Below are 15,000 nucleotides of genomic sequence, written 5' to 3' on the forward strand. Positions count from 1 at the left end.
ACCAGCATTCCCTTTTTCTCACTATCTTTCAAAACGGAAATTTTAAAATCTCGTTTTTTTTTTGCCTTTTATGGAAATTAGTGAAGGCATCGCATCAAAGGTGCGCACCTCGCTGCCCACCTTGGTGTGCTCCGAGGTGCCCACCACGGTGCGCAACGCCGGTGCGAACCCGGGAGCGCCCCGATGTGTGCTCCAAGGTGCGGCGTGCACGAAGTCGGACCCCGGTTTGCCCCGGGTGCGCACCTCGCGTGCACCTTGGTGCGCACACCTTGGCTGGGTTGCGCGGCCTGGTGGGCACCATGGTGCGCACCAAGGAGCGCTCCGAAGTGTGCTCCAAGGTGCGGCGTGCACGAAGTCGGAGCCCGGTTTGCCCCGGGTACGCACCTCGCGTGCACCTTCGCCGGGGTGGGCACCTCGGCTGGGTTGCGCGCCCTGGTGCGCACCAAGGAGCGCTCCGAAGTGTGCTCCAAGGTGCGGCGTGCACGAAGTCGGAGCCCGGTTTGCCCCGGGTGCGCACCTTCGCCGCGGTGCGCACCATGGCGTGCACGAAGTCGGAGCCCGGTTTGCCCCGGGTGCGCACCTCGCGTGCACCTTCGGCGGGGTTGCGCGCCCTGGTGGGCACCATGGTGCGCACCAAGGAGCGCTCCGAAGTGTGCTCCAAGGTGCGGCGTGCACGAAGTCGGAGCCCGGTTTGCCCCGGGTGCGCACCTCGCGTGCACCTTCGGCGGGGTTGCGCGCCCTGGTGGGCACCATGGTGCGCACCAAGGAGCGCTCCGAAGTGTGCTCCAAGGTGCGGCGTGCACGAAGTCGGAGCCCGGTTTGCCCCGGGTGCGCACCTCGCGTGCACCTTCGCCGCGGTGGGCACCATGGCGTGCACGAAGTCGGAGCCCGGTTTGCCCCGGGTGCGCACCTCGCGTGCACCTTCGCCGGGGTGGGCACCTCGGCTGGGTTGCGCGCCCTGGTGCGCACCAAGGAGCGCTCCGAAGTGTGCTCCAAGGTGCGGCGTGCACGAAGTCGGAGCCCGGTTTGCCCCGGGTGCGCACCTCGCGTGCACCTTCGCCAGGGTGGGCACCTCGGTGCGCACACCTTCTCAATGTTTTCTTGCCTTTTCTGGAAATTGGTGAAGGCAGCGCATCAAAGGTGCGCACCTCGGTGTGCTCCGAGGTGCGAACCCGAGAGCGCTCCGAGGTGCCCACGAAGTCGAAAGTCGGGTTAATTGCATTGTTTTCCCCGGGTGCGCTCCGAGGTGCGCAACATCGGCGCGCACCAAGGAGGGCTCCGAAGTGTGCTCCAAGGTGCGCACGATGGCGTGCACCTCTGGTGCGCACGATTCGGAGCTCGGTTTGACCGGGGTGCGCACACCTTGGCTGGGTTGCGCACCTTTTGTGCGCTCCAAGGTGCGCACGAAGTCGGAGCTCGGTTTGCCCCGGGTGCGCACCTTCGCCAGGGTGCGCACCTTGATGCGCACGCCTTGGCTGGGCTGCGCACCTTGGTGGGCGCCATGGTGCGCACCTTTCGTGCGCTCCAAGGTGCGCACGAAGTCGGAGCTCGGTTTGCCCCGGGTGCGCACCTTGGTGGGCGCCATGGTGCACTCCGAGGTGCCCAAGATTGGTGCGCACCAAGGAGCGCTCCGAAGTGCGCTCCAAGGTGCGCGCGAAGTCGAAAGTTGGGTTAATTGTCCGGTTTGCCTCGGGTGCGCACCTTGCGTGCACCTTCGCCAGGGTGGGCGCCTTGGTGCGCACACCTTGGCTGGGCTGCGCACACCTTGGCACCCGCGTTTCCTTCATTTTAAATTTTTTTTTTTTACAATCTCTCAAGTGGGAAATTCTATAATCTCAACTTTTTTTGCCTTTTCAGGAAACTTTTGAATGGAGCGCATCATTGGTGCGCTCCGAAGTGTGCTCCAAAGCTCTCTCCAGCTGCGTGCACCTGCCCCGGCCGCGCACCCGGCCCCGCCCAGCTTCGCTCACCTGTCCCGGGCGTCTGGTGCGGAACCTTAGAGTAAGAAACATCACCGTGCACCTTGGCCAACGTGCGCGACTCGACCGAGCGCGCACTGGCCGAGGTGCACACCGATTTCACCTGGGTGCGCGCGCAGCACCTCGGGCGCACCGGGGTGCGCGCACAACGCCCGGGTTGCACCGTGGCCTGTGTGCTCGGGGTGCCTCGGGTGCGCGCTCGGTGTCGCCCCCGCGCGCGCGGTAGTGCGGGCAGCGCACCCCGGCCCGGCCCGGCCCCGACGAGAACGCAAACGGGCAAAAGGTTTATTCAAATAGCATTGCGACGCCCGGCGAAAAACTAAAAAAGGGTGCAACACCGGGACTTCCCGGGAGGTCACCCATCCCAGTACTACTCCGGCCCAAGCGCGCTTAACTGCGGAGTTCTGATGGGATCCGGTGCACTAATGCTGGTATGATCGCACCCGTTATGAGCTTGTCGCAGTGTGTACTTAGCAAACCGCGACCCACGTGCGAATCCACCCCGGCCACCCACCCCCGTCGAGGTGCACACCCTCCCTCGCGAAGTGCGCCCCGTTCGCCAAGTGTGAGCCCTGCCCGGGTGCGCGCACCTTGCTAGGGCGTCGGGTGTGCACCCGGCCCGGCCTACGTGCGTGCACCTGGAGGGGGCGTCGTGTGCGTGCAGTGTCCCGTCTGCAACGCGGTGCCCACACACCACCTCGGGCGCAACGACCTGCGCTCACATGTGGGCCGAGTGCACCTTGGTGCATGTTCGGGGCGCCTCGGGTGCACGCTCGATCTTGCCCCGGTGCACCAAGGCGCTCGGTTTGCCCCGGGTGCGCACTTGGTGCAAGGTGGGCACCCAAAATAGGGATCAAGCACCAAAACACAAGTTTCGGGATGCAAAATGGGACCCAAGGACCACAAATGCGTTCCAAGACCCATGATGGGTCCACGAGAACAAAAATGTGTTCCGAGACTTAATAAACAAATATTGGGTTTTAGGAGAAGAAACATGCTCTGATGCCCAAAACGAGAATCGACCCCGAAAAGGCCACAGGCCAAAAGTGGGATGCGAGACAAAAAAAAATGGGACCCGAGGACCAAAATTGGGTTCCCAGGTCGAAGACAGGGCAACCGGACAAGAAACGACCTCTAAGGCTCGAAATGAGTCCCGACGACTAAAACTTGACAAGAAGCACCCATCAGGCACCCAACTCGACACCCATGGGATGCCGACCCACCCGGGCTTCCACCTAGCACACCTTGGCACCCACCCACCCTCGCACCCAACCTCGCACCCAACTTAGCACCTTTGAACCCACATTGGCACTCACCCTGACCCTGGCACCTTGGAACCCACATTGGCACTCACCTTGACCCTGGCACCCACCTTTGCACTCACCTTGGGACCCACCCTGGCTCCCACCTCGGCACCCACCCAGACACCCACCTTGGTTCCTTGGCACCCACCTTGGATCCTTGGCACCCACCCCGACACCCACCTTGGCACGCAACTTGGCTACTTGCCACCCACCTTGGCTCCTTGACGCCCACCCCGACAACCACCCCGTGACCTACCCTGGCTAGGGTTGGTGCACACCCACCCTGGTGCCCACCTTGGCACCCACCCTATGACCCACCTTGGCACGCACCTTAGTACCCACCCCGTTACCCACCCTAGGACCCACCCCGTGACCCACCTTGGCCAGGGTGGGTGCACCCACCCTGGTGCCCACCTTGGCACCCACCCATCCTAGCACCCAGCCTGTGACCGGGCTTGGAACCCAACCTTGCACCCGCACCCGTCTTGGCCAGTGTGGGTGCGCACCCATCCTGGCACCCACGTTGTGACACACCCTTTAACCCACGCACCCTAGCACCCACGTTGGCACCCACCTTGGAACCCAACCTAGCAACTTGGCACCCACCCCGTGACCCACCTTGGCATCCACCATAGCAGTCGCCGACTTGGCACCCACCTCGGCACCCACCTTGACACTTGTGGACCCACCTTGCCACTCACCCTAGCATCGACCCATCCTAGCACCCACCCTGGCACCTTTGCACCCTAGCACTCACCCATCCTAGCACCTAACCTGTGACCCACCTTGACACTCACCCTCGCACCCACCTTGGAACCCAACCTAGCACCCACCCACCCTGACACCAACCCTAGCACCTACCCACCCTTGCACCCACCCTGTGACCCATCTTGGCACCCACCCATCCTACCACTCAACCTATCACCCACCTTCTCACCCACCTTGGCATCCACCTTAGCACCCACCCACACTGGCACCTTGGCACCCACCTCGGGCAAGGTGGGTGCACACCCACCCTGGCACCCAATTTAGAACCCACCGAGCATGTTACCCACCTTGGCACCCACATTGCAGCCCACCCTAGTACCCACCCTATGACCCACATTGGCATCCACACCCTAGCACCCAGGCACCTCGACACCCGCCTTGACACCCACCCTAGCACTGAACCTGTGACCCACCTTGGAACTCACCCTAGAACCCACCCACCCTGTGAACCACCTTGGCATCCACCTTAGCACCCACCCACCTTGGCACCCACTCTAGCACTCACCCATCCTAACACCCAACTTGTTACCCACCTTGGCACCCGCCCTCGCGTCCACCTTGAAACCCACCCTAGCACCCACCCACGCAGGAGCCCACCTTGGCACCCAACCTAACACCCACGCATCCTGGCACCCAACTTGTGACCCACCTTGGAACCCACCCTAGTACCCACCTTTGAACCCACTATATCACCAACCCACCTTGGCACCCACCCTATGACCCTCTTTGGAATCCACCCTAGCACGCACCCACCCTGGCACCCACCATGGAGCGCACCCTAGCACCCACCCACCTCGGCACGCACCTCAACACCCACCTTGGTGTGCGCACTGCGCCAACCTCTCAAAGACCCTATGTGGTGCGCTCCAAAGTGTACACCTTTGGTGCGCTCCAAGGTGCGCACCTTTGGTGCACACCGAGGTGCACACCAAAGTGTGCACCGAGGTGAGCACCAAAGTGCACTCCAGGGTGCACACCAAGGCGTGCACCTTTGGTGCGGTCAATGCAAACGAATTCGGAAGTTGGGGTCGATGTCCTAATCGCTGCTGCAGACTACACGTATGAGAATCGGACAAATAGCTTTATATAGGGGAGGTGTTGCGTTTGATGGGTCGACTCCCCTGGTTGTGTGCACTGCACCAACTTCAAAGACCCTGTCTTGTTTAAGAAGTCAAAAGTTGGGGTGGATGTCCTAATCATTGCTGCAGTCTACGCATGTATGAGAATCAGACAAATAGCTTATATAGGGGAGGTGTTGCATTCGGTGGGTTGACTCCCCTGGTTGTGCGCACTGCGCCAACCTCAAAGACCCCGCATAGCAGAAGAAGTCGGAAGTCGGATTTTGGTGAGCACCAAGGCGTGCACCTTTGGTGCGGTCAACGCAGACGAATTCAGAAGTTGGGGTGGATGTCCTAATCGTTGTTGCAGGCTACACATGTATGAGAATCAGACAAATAGCTTATATAGGGGAGGTGTTGGGTTTGATGGGTCAACTCCCTTGGTTGTGCGCATTACGCCAACCTCAAAGACCTTGTTTTCGTTAAGAAGTCAAAAGTTGGGGTCAATGTCCTAATGGCTCCTGCAGGCTACACATGTATGAGAATCGGACAAATAGCTTATATAGGGGAGGTGTTGGGTTTGATGGGTCGACTCCCCTGGTTGTGCGCATTACGTCAACCTCAAAGACCTTGTTTTCGTTAAGAAGTCAAAAGTTGGGGTCGATGTCCTAATTGCTCCTGTAGACTACACATGTATGAGAATCAGACAAATAGCTTATATAGGGGAGGTGTTGGGTTTGATGGGTTGACTCCCCTAGTTGTTCGCATTACACCAACCTCAAAGACCTTGTTTTCGTTTAGAAGCCGAAAGTTGGGGTCGATGTCCTAATTGCTCCTGCAGGCTACGCATGTATGAGAATCAGACAAATAGCTTATATAGGGGAGGTGTTGGGTTTGATGGGTCGACTCCCCTGGTTGTGCGCATTGCGCCAACCTCAAAGACCCTGCATTGCGGATGAAGTCGAAAGTCAGAGTTTGGTGTGCTACAAGGTGTGGTCGAAGGTGCTCACCTAGGTGTGCACCTTTGGAGCACAGGAAAAGTGCCCTCCAAAAGTGCGCACCTTTGGAGTGCACAAAAGTGCCCTCCAAAAGTGCGCACCTTTGGAGCGCAGAAAAGTGCCCTCCAAAAAGTGCCCTCCAAAAGTGCGCACCTTTGGAGCGCAGAAAAGTGCCCTCCAAAAAGTGCCCTCCAAAAGTGCGCACCTTTGGAGCGCAGAAAAGTGCCCTCCAAAAAGTGCCCTCCAAAAGTGCGCACCTTTGGAGCGCAGAAAAGTGCCCTCCAAAAAGTGCCCTCCAAAAGTGCGCACCTTTGGAGCGCAGAAAAGTGCCCTCCAAAAAGTGCCCTCCAAAAGTGCGCACCTTTGGAGCGCAGAAAAGTGCCCTCCAAAAAGTGCCCTCCAAAAGTGCGCACCTTTGGAGCGCAGAAAAGTGCCCTCCAAAAAGTGCCCTCCAAAAGTGCGCACCTTTGGAGCGCAGAAAAGTGCCCTCCAAAAAGTGCCCTCCAAAAGTGCGCACCTTTGGAGCGCAGAAAAGTGCCCTCCAAAAGTGCGCACCTTTGGAGCGCACAAAAGTGCCCTCCAAAAGTGCGCACTTTTGGTGCGCACCAAGGCGCTGGTTCGGTCGTTGCAGGCGAGTTCGGAAGTTGGGGTCGATGTCCTGAGCGGAGGTGCAAACTACACAGGTGTCGGAATCGGACAAATAGCTTATATAGGGGAGGTGTATGCTTCGATGGGTCGACTCCCCAGGTTGAGCGCACCGCGCCAACCTCAAAGACCCTACGGTATGGATGAAGTCGGAAGTTGGGTCCGATGACCGATTCGATTAGTAGGTATGCTCATGAGGTCGGAATTTGGGTCCGATGACCTGCCATGTGCAGGAAGGCGAATGTTGACACTGTGCGTTGCAAGGTGCACACCAAGGCGCTGGTGCGGTCTTTTTAGTCGAGTTCGGAAGTTGGGGTCGATGTCCTGATCGGAGGTGCAAGCTACACAGGTGTGGGAATCGGACAAATAGCTTATATAGGGGAGGTGTATGCTTCGTTGGGTCGACTCCCCGGGTTGAGCGCACCGCGCCAACCTCAAAGACCCTACGGTATGGATGAAGTCGGAAGTTGGGTCCGATGACCGATTCGATATGTAGGCATACTCGCGAGGTCGGAATTTGGGTCCGATGACCTGCCACGTGCAGGAAGGCGAATGTTGGCACTGTGCGTTGCAAGGTGCGCACCAAGGCGCTGGTTCGGTCGTTGGAGGCGAGTTCGGAAGTTGGGGTCGATGTCTTGATCGGAGGTGCAAACTACACAGGTGTGGGAATCGGACAAATAGCTTATATAGGGGAGGTGTATGCTTCGTTGGGTCGACTCCCCGGGTTGAGCGCACCGCGCCAACCTCAAAGACCCTACGGTATGGATGAAGTCGGAAGTTGGGTCCGATGACCGATTCGATATGTAGGCATACTCGCGAGGTCGGAATTTGGGTCCGATGACCTGCCATGTGCAGGAAGGCGAATGTTGGGACTGTGCGTCGCAAGGTGCGCACCAAGGCGCTGGTGCCGTCGTTGCAGTCGAGTTCGGAAGTTGGGGTCGATGTCCTGGTCAGAGGTGCAAACTACACAGGTGTGGGAATCGGACAAATAGCTTATATAGGGGAGGTGTATGCTTCGATGGGTCGACTCCCTGGGTTGAGCGCACCGCGCCAACCTCAAAGACCCTACAGTATGGATGAAGTCGGAAGTTGGGTCCGATGACCGATTCGATACGTAGGCATATTGGCGAGGTCTGAATTTGTGTCCGATGACCTGCCATGCGCAGGAAGGCGGAATTTGGGTCCGATGACCGAGTTGATGGCGTGCCATGCGCAGAAAGGCGGAATTTGGGTCCGATGACCGAGTTGATGTTGATGGCCCGCCATGCACAGGAAGGCGGAATTTGGGTCCGATGACCGATTTGAAGGCGTGCCATACGCAAAAAGGCGGAGTTTGGGTCCGATGACCGAGTTGATATTGATGGCCCGCCATGCGCAGGAAGGCGGAATTTGGGTCCGATGACCTGACATACGCATGGAGTCCGACTCGGGGGCCGATGTTCGATTCGATGACTTGCATTGTGGGTAAAGTCGGAAGTTGTGGTCTTTGACCCGATTCGATGACCAGACTTCGGCTGCTTGAGAATCGGACAAATAACTTATATAGGGGAGGTAGTGTTCTCGAGCATCCTCCCCCCGTGCCCGTTTATGTCGATTGATGCTGGTGCTCGACTGGTTGGAGCGCTCGGATGCAAAAATCTTGCACCAGGATTTATCGATTGTGATGGACACGGCAAGTCTCCTGATTGCTATGCAGGAGCTCATCGTGAATCTCTATGCGGCCTTGGTATGGACTCGACCTGCGGAATGGTTCGGCAATGGTAGTCGCTCCAACACGTCCTTGCAATGGCCACAGAGGTGATTCGACTAGAGCTCCAGTCTAGCTTTTGGGTTGCTTGGCGGACTGGTATAGCCGCGATCGAGTTCCGGCCATGAACGTTTTAGATAGCTCTTGGGCTTTCTGGGACGGAAGTCGGAAGTTTGGGCTGTTGTCCGATTTGATGACCATTCTTCGGATGTGTGAGAATCGGACAAATAACTTATATAGGGGACTGTGTTGTCTCACGCAGCCCCCTCCGTGCCCCTCTATCTCGACCGATGTTGGTGCTTGAAAGGGTTGGGATCGCTCGGATTTATAAACGTGCACCACCATTTGTCGAGTGTGAGGGACGCGGCAGGTCTCCTAAATGCTATGCGGGCGCTCTCTGAGAATCTCTATCCGGCCTCGACACAGACTAGTCTTGCTGAATGGTTTGGCACTGGTAGTCGATCCAACACGTCGTTGTTGTGGCCGCCTAGGCGATTCGATTCGAGCCCCCGTCTAGCTTTTGGGTTGCTTGGCGGATTTTGCCCTATCCGCAAGTGAGCTCGGTCCCTAAACGTTCGAGAAACCCGATTGCTATGCGCCGACTCTCTTTCTTGCGAGCCTCCATCTAGCTTTTGGGTCTCTACGGAACGGAAGTCGGAATCTGGGACCGTTGTTTGATTCGACGAGGCAGACTACGGTTGTGCGAGAATCGGACAAATAACTTATATAGGGGAGGTGTTGACTGGAGCATTCTCCCCCGTGCCCCTCTAACTCGACCAATGCTGGCGCTCGAACGGTGGTAGCGCTCGGATTTTCATTGAGCGCCAGCATTGGTCGATTTAGAGGGGCATGCGAGATTCCCGAATGCTATGCGAGGGCTCTAACGGAAATGTCTATTGGTTTCGGTATGGATGCAATTGCGAGTGGTTCGGCAAAGGTAGTCGTTCCGATGCGTCCATGTCGTGGCCAAATCGATAATTCGATTTGAGCCCTCGTATAGCATTTGGGTCTCTCGATGTGATTCCGCATTCCAGTCCCTTTGGGCACTGCTTGAGCCGCATCCCAGGGGGTTCCCTTCCCAATAATCTGCCTCGCAACCCGATTGCTATGCGGTGAGGCTCCTCGGCCGCCTCGGAACTATCTGTGTATCAGACGCATCGCGGGATAAGGGGTTGGCAACGGTAGTCGCCCCAAGCGCGTCCGATGCTTGGACCATTCCGAGGCGGCCCTGAAGCCTCTTCCGTCTAGCCGTTGGGTCCTTCTCGCCGCATCCCTCGCCTCGCACCCCGATTGCTATGCGGTGAGGCTCCTCGGCCGCCTCGGAACTATCTGTGTATCGGACGCGTCGCGGGATAAGGGGTTGTCACTGGTAGTCGCCCCAAGCGCGTCCGATGCTTGGACCATTCCGAGGCGGCCCTGAAGCCTCTTCCGTCTAGCCGTTGGGTCCTTCTCGCCGCATCCCTCGCCTCGCACCCCGATTGCTATGCGGTGAGGCTCCTCGGCCGCCTCGGAACTATCTGTGTATCGGACGCGTCGCGGGATAAGGGGTTGTCATTGGTAGTCGCCCCAAGCGCGTCCGATGCTTGGACCATTCCGAGGCGGCCCTGAAGCCTCTTCCGTCTAGCCGTTGGGTCCTTCTCGCCGCATCCCTCGCCTCGCACCCCGATTGCTATGCGGTGAGGCTCCTCGGCCGCCTCGGAACTATCTGTGTATCGGACGCGTCGCGGGATAAGGGGTTGTCACTGGTAGTCGCCCCAAGCGCGTCCGATGCTTGGACCATTCCGAGGCGGCCCTGAAGCCTCTTCCGTCTAGCCGTTGGGTCCTTCTCGCCGCATCCCTCGCCTCGCACCCCGATTGCTATGCGGTGAGGCTCCTCGGCCGCCTCGGAACTATCTGTGTATCGGACGCGTCGCGGGATAAGGGGTTGTCACTGGTAGTCGCCCCAAGCGCGTTCGATGCTTGGACCATTCCGAGGCGGCCCTGAAGCCTCTTCCGTCTAGCCGTTGGGTCCTTCTCGCCGCATCCCTCGCCTCGCACCCCGATTGCTATGCGGTGAGGCTCCTCGGCCGCCTTGGAACTATCTGTGTATCGGACGCGTCGCGGGATAAGGGGTTGTCACTGGTAGTCGCCCCAAGCGCGTCCGATGCTTGGACCATTCCGAGGCGGACCCGAAGCCTCTTCCGTCTAGCCGTTGGGTCCTTCTCGCCGCATCCTTCGCCTCGCACCCCGATTGCTATGCGGTGAGGCTCCTCGGCCGCCTCGGAACTATCTGTGTATCGGACGCGTCGCGGGATAAGGGGTTGTCACTGGTAGTCGCCCCAAGCGCGTCCGATGCTTGGACCATTCCGAGGCGGACCCGAAGCCTCTTCCGTCTAGCCGTTGGGTCCTTCTCGCCGCATCCCTCGCCTCGCACCCCGATTGCTATGCGGTGAGGCTCCTCGGCCGCCTTGGAACTATCTGTGTATCGGACGCGTCGCGGGATAAGGGGTTGTCACTGGTAGTCGCCCCAAGCGCGTCCGATGCTTGGACCATTCCGAGGCGGACCCGAAGCCTCTTCCGTCTAGCCGTTGGGTCCTTCTCGCCGCATCCCTCGCCTCGCACCCCGATTGCTATGCGGTGAGGCTCCTCGGCCGCCTTGGAACTATCTGTGTATCGGACGCGTCGCGGGATAAGGGGTTGTCACTGGTAGTCGCCCCAAGCGCGTCCGATGCTTGGACCATTCCGAGGCGGACCCGAAGCCTCTTCCGTCTAGCCGTTGGGTCCTTCTCGCCGCATCCCTCGCCTCGCACCCCGATTGCTATGCGGTGAGGCTCCTCGGCCGCCTTGGAACTATCTGTGTATCGGACGCGTCGCGGGATAAGGGGTTGTCACTGGTAGTCGCCCCAAGCGCGTCCGATGCTTGGACCATTCCGAGGCGGCCCCGAAGCCTCTTCCGTGTAGCCGTTGGGTCCTTCTCGCCGCATCCCTCGCCTCGCACCCCGATTGCTATGCGGTGAGGCTCCTCGGCCGCCTTGGAACTATCTGTGTATCGGACGCGTCGCGGGATAAGGGGTTGTCACTGGTAGTCGCCCCAAGCGCGTCCGATGCTTGGACCATTCCGAGGCGGCCCCGAAGCCTCTTCCGTGTAGCCGTTGGGTCCTTCTCGCCGCATCCCTCGCCTCGCACCCCGATTGCTATGCGGTGAGGCTCCTCGGCCGCCTTGGAACTATCTGTGTATCGGACGCGTCGCGGGATAAGGGGTTGTCACTGGTAGTCGCCCCAAGCGCGTCCGATGCTTGGACCATTCCGAGGCGGACCTGAAGCCTCTTCCCTCTAGCCGTTGGGGCTTTCTCGCCGCATCCCTCGCCTCGCACCCTGATTGCTATGCTGTGAGGCTCCTCGGCCGCCTTGGAACTATCTGTGTATCGGACGCATCGCGGGATAAGGGGTTGGCAGTGGTAGTCGCCCCAAGCGCATCCGATGCTTGGACCATTCCGAGGCGGCCCTGCAGCCTCTTCCGTCTAGCCGTTGGGGCCATCTCGCCGCATCCCCCACCTCGCACCACGATTGCTATGCGGTGAGGCTCCTTGGCCGCCTCGGAACTATCTGTGTATCGGACGCATCGCGGGATAAGGGGTTGTCACTGGTAGTCGCCCCAAGCGCGTCCGATGCTTGGACTATTCCGAGGCGGCCCTGCAGCCTCTTCCGTCTAGCCGTTGGGGCCATCTCGCTGCATCCCCCACCTCCTCGGCCGCCTCGGAACTATCTGTGTATCGGACGCATCGCGGGATAAGGGGTTGGCAGTGGTAGTCGCCCCAAGCGCGTCCGATGCTTGGACTATTCCGAGGCAGCCCTGCAGCCTCTTCCGTCTAGCCTTTGGGGCCATCTCGCCGCATCCCTCGCCTCGCACCCCGATTGCTATGCGGTGAGGCTCCTCGGCCGCCTGGGAACTATCTTCGTATCGGACGCATCGCGGGATAAGGGGTTGTCACTGGTAGTCGCCCCAAGCGCGTCCGATGCTTGGACTATTCCGAGGCGGCCCTGTGGCCTCTTCCGTCTAGCCATTGGGGCCATCTCGCCGCATCCCCCACCTCGCACCCCGATTGCTATGCGGTGAGGCTCTTCGGCCGCCTTGGAACTATCTTCGTATCGGACGCATCGCGGGATAAGGGGTTGTCACTGGTAGTGGCCCCAAGCGCGTCCGATGCTTGGACTATTCCGAGGCGGCCCTGCAGCCTCTTCCGTCTAGCCGTTGGGGCCATCTCGCCGCATCCCCCACCTCGCACCCCGATTGCTATGCGGTGAGGCTCCTCGGCCGCCTTGGAACTATCTTCGTATCGGACGCATCGCGGGATAAGGGGTTGTCACTGGTAGTCGCCCCAAGCGCGTCCGATGCTTGGACTATTCCGACGCGGCCCTGTGGCCTCTTCCGTCTAGCCGTTGGGGCCATCTCGCCGCATCCCCCACCTCGCACCCCGATTGCTATGCGGTGAGGCTCCTCGGCCGCCTTGGAACCATCTTCGTATCGGACGCATCGCGGGATAGGGGGCTGTCACTGGTAGTCGCCCCAAGCGTGTCCGATGCTTGGACCATTCCTAGGCGGCCCTGAAGCCTCTTCCGTCTAGCCGTTGGGGCCTTCCCGCCCCATCCCTCGCCTCGCACCCCCGATTGCTATGCGGTGAGGCTCCTCGGCCGCCTTGGAACCATCTGTGTATCGGACGCATCGCGGGATAAGGGGTTGGCACTGGCAGTCGCCCCAAGCGCGTCCGATGCTTGGACCATTCCGAGGTGGCCCTGAACCCTCTTCCGTCTAGCCGTTGGGGCCTTCCCGCCCCATCCCTCGCCTCGCACCCCGATTGATATGCGGTGAGGCTCCTCGGCCGCCTTGGAACTATCTGTGTATCGGACGCATCGCGGGATAAGGGGTTGGCACTGGTAGTCGTCCCAATCGCATCCGATGCTTGGACCATTCCGAGGCGGCCCTGCAGCCTCTTCCGTTTAGCCGTCGGGGCCTTCCCGCCGCATCCCTCGCCTCGCATCCCGATTCCTATGCGGTGAGTCTTCTCGGCCGCCGCGGAACTATACCTGTTATTGCTACTGCATCCTTCGGCTGGTAACCTCCTCTGCCGCCTTGGAACGTTCTCTTTGTCGGACGCGTCGCGGGATAAGGGGTTGGCACTGGTAGTCGCCCCAAGCGCGCCCGATGCATAGACCGCTCCGAGTCGACCTTGCTTTCAGCCTCTCACATGCATAGACCTCTCTGAGTCGACCCTGCAGCCTCTCACGTTTAGCCTTTGGAATCTCGCCTCACAACATGATTGCTATCCTTGATGCATCCCTTGCCTCGAGCCCTGATTGCTTTCTTGGCTGCATCCCTCCTCTCCTCACAGCCCGGTTGTCATCACTGCTTCATCCGTCGCTTCATGCATTCTGGCTGCTGGGCCCTTCCCACCGCACACCTCGATTGCTATCTCTTCTGCATCACACACCCCGATTGCTATCTCTGCTACATCCCTCGGCTCTCACTTCTGCATCCTTCGCCTCACACCTCGATTGCTATCAATGCTGCATCCGTAACCTCACACCCCGATTGCTATGCGGGGAGGCTCCTTGGCCGCCTTGGAAATTTCTGTGTGTCGGACGCACCGCGGGATAAGGGGTTGGCACTGGTAGTCGCCCCAAGTGCGCCCGATTCTTAGACCGCTTCGAGGTGACCTCGTAGCCTCTTTCGTCCAGGCTTCCTGCCTTCAACGCCCTTTTTACACCTCGATTGCTATGCGCGGGCTCGTTGGCGTCTATCACCTCTCTGCGAAGAGTGGCACGATGATTGTTGGGGTAAATCGTAGCAGTCCGATCTCTGGCCTTGGGCCATTGTGAGGGCTGATCGATTTCCTGTGCGCATCTCGTGTTCGCCCAGTAACAGACTCGACGACTTGTAATCGGTCTTGTTCCCGATTGTTCCTGGAGGTAGTCTTCGGAACTCTTGGATTTGACCTGTCACTCGAACTGTCCTCTTCCGAGGATGCTTGTGTGTGTGTGCTTGTGCCATTTCCTTGGCGGTATTAACGAGATATTAAAGAGCGGAGTGAGCGCCTCGCCCAGCTATGTTTGGGGCTCTCACTCCCTTACCCGGTGTGCGACCGCTTTGCACGTAGGTTGCGGAGCATCGCGACTCTTTCGATGTTTGGCGGTTGTCTTCCGGTGATGCGTTGGTCCCGAAGTGCACGTTACTAGCATTTCTGCCATTGTTCTCGATCTTTGGCACGTTCTTTCGTTGCAATTGGATATATATCTCCGTTTATACGCGCAGGCTTCTCCCGCCTATTCAGCGCTGTCCCACTCTCAGCACTCTCGTGGTCTCCTTGGCTTCTCTCTCCCGTGAGCGAGCTCTCTTCTCGAGTCTTTTCCATGTCCCATGGAGGTTGCCTTGCGAAATTCGGGCACACAAACGTGACCGGATAAGAGCGGAATTGCCTATGAGGAGAAGCTCACCTTAGGGAGCAGCAATGCCGAGTGTTTCGA

The 15,000-nt window shown here is 59.3% G+C and overlaps 1 non-coding gene across 1 annotated transcript; it reads right to left on the reverse strand.

Moving 5' to 3' along the window:
• Positions 1–2,305: 2,305 nt before the first annotated feature.
• LOC131871653 (5S ribosomal RNA) lies at positions 2,306–2,424 on the reverse strand. The gene has a single exon (XR_009369864.1). It is a non-coding gene; the product is annotated as a 5S ribosomal RNA (ribosomal RNA).
• Positions 2,425–15,000: the final 12,576 nt, after the last annotated feature.

Source organism: Cryptomeria japonica, unplaced genomic scaffold (assembly GCF_030272615.1).
Source record: "Cryptomeria japonica unplaced genomic scaffold, Sugi_1.0 HiC_scaffold_438, whole genome shotgun sequence".
In the NCBI taxonomy this organism is placed as follows: Eukaryota; Viridiplantae; Streptophyta; class Pinopsida; order Cupressales; family Cupressaceae; genus Cryptomeria; species Cryptomeria japonica.